Below are 1,203 nucleotides of genomic sequence, written 5' to 3'. Positions count from 1 at the left end.
TTCTGTCTCGTCTGCAAAAAGGTTCCTTTTCTTTTGTCGTTTTGCTGTTTCGGCGAATGCATGCTCAATCTCATAGTTATCTGCTACTAATTTGGACTCACTCAAGATTGCGCCCCATTCATTTCATAAACTTTTCAGATCTTTAATCAGACTATTGATATTTGCCACCTCAACGTCAAGTGTCGCATCTCGTGCTTGAAGCCCTCTATTTCTGTGATCGATTGCTGGGAGGATTTTGAGCCAAACAGATGCCATTATCACACATTCAAATGATGCAAAATACTTAAGAATACCAATCAAATATGAACGTGTTTCTGAGGAGAGGTTCATTTGAAGAACAGTTTGAACAGCTTTCCTCAGTCCCCCGATGTGAGCCGCAAAAGACCTGACACAGTCAACACGTGCTGACCAACGTGTCTGAGACATACTGCGCAATGAGCTGGGAATGTTTTGCTTCAAAATTTTCCACCTTTGTGGACTAGAGCTAAAAATGTTACACAGCTTCTGTACAGCTCCAAAGAAAGTTATGACTGTGGAACCGCTTTCTGCAGGATGCACACCACACACTTTAAAACCCCGACAGCCGCATGGAGAGTATGTGGCAAGTGAACACTGTCTTAAAAATGTGAGCTTGTGCACCATTATACAGACCACACATGTTGCTACCGTTGTTGTAGCCTTGGCCTCGGCAGTCTGTAATTGGAATGTTTTTTTTTCATTCAGTGTATCAAGGATACTTTTAGCTATGTCTTCTCCTGTTTTCTTGTTACAATCTACACATTTTAGAAATCTCTCTTCTACTTTGTAGACATTTATATCACTGTCCAAGTGAACATAATGCAAAATGAAAACAGTTTGTTCGACGTGTGAAGAGTCTGGGGTTGCATCAACGATAGTGGAGTAATATTTCGTTTCTGCTCTTTCATTCAAAATCACGTCCGTCACTCTTGATGAACAACATTGGATGAATTCATTTTGGCTTTTTGGTGATAGATAGTGAGCTTGTAGGCGCCTTTTTTCTTTTTGTGATTTTTCAGCTTTTGTAAGATGCTCTACAAGGAGAGGATCATAATGGCCAATCATTTCCAGAAGTCCAAGAAAGCACAACCAAAGTTCTGTGAAGTTGTCAGATATACAGCTCAAATTGCAGCCAACATATATTTTATTTCAAAGCTTTGTACTCTCTCTCTCCCTCCCCCCCCT

This window comes from Aplysia californica, unplaced genomic scaffold (genome assembly GCF_000002075.1).
Source record: "Aplysia californica isolate F4 #8 unplaced genomic scaffold, AplCal3.0 scaffold00069, whole genome shotgun sequence".
Classification (NCBI taxonomy): domain Eukaryota; kingdom Metazoa; phylum Mollusca; class Gastropoda; order Aplysiida; family Aplysiidae; genus Aplysia; species Aplysia californica.
This window is presented reverse-complemented; position numbering follows the sequence as displayed.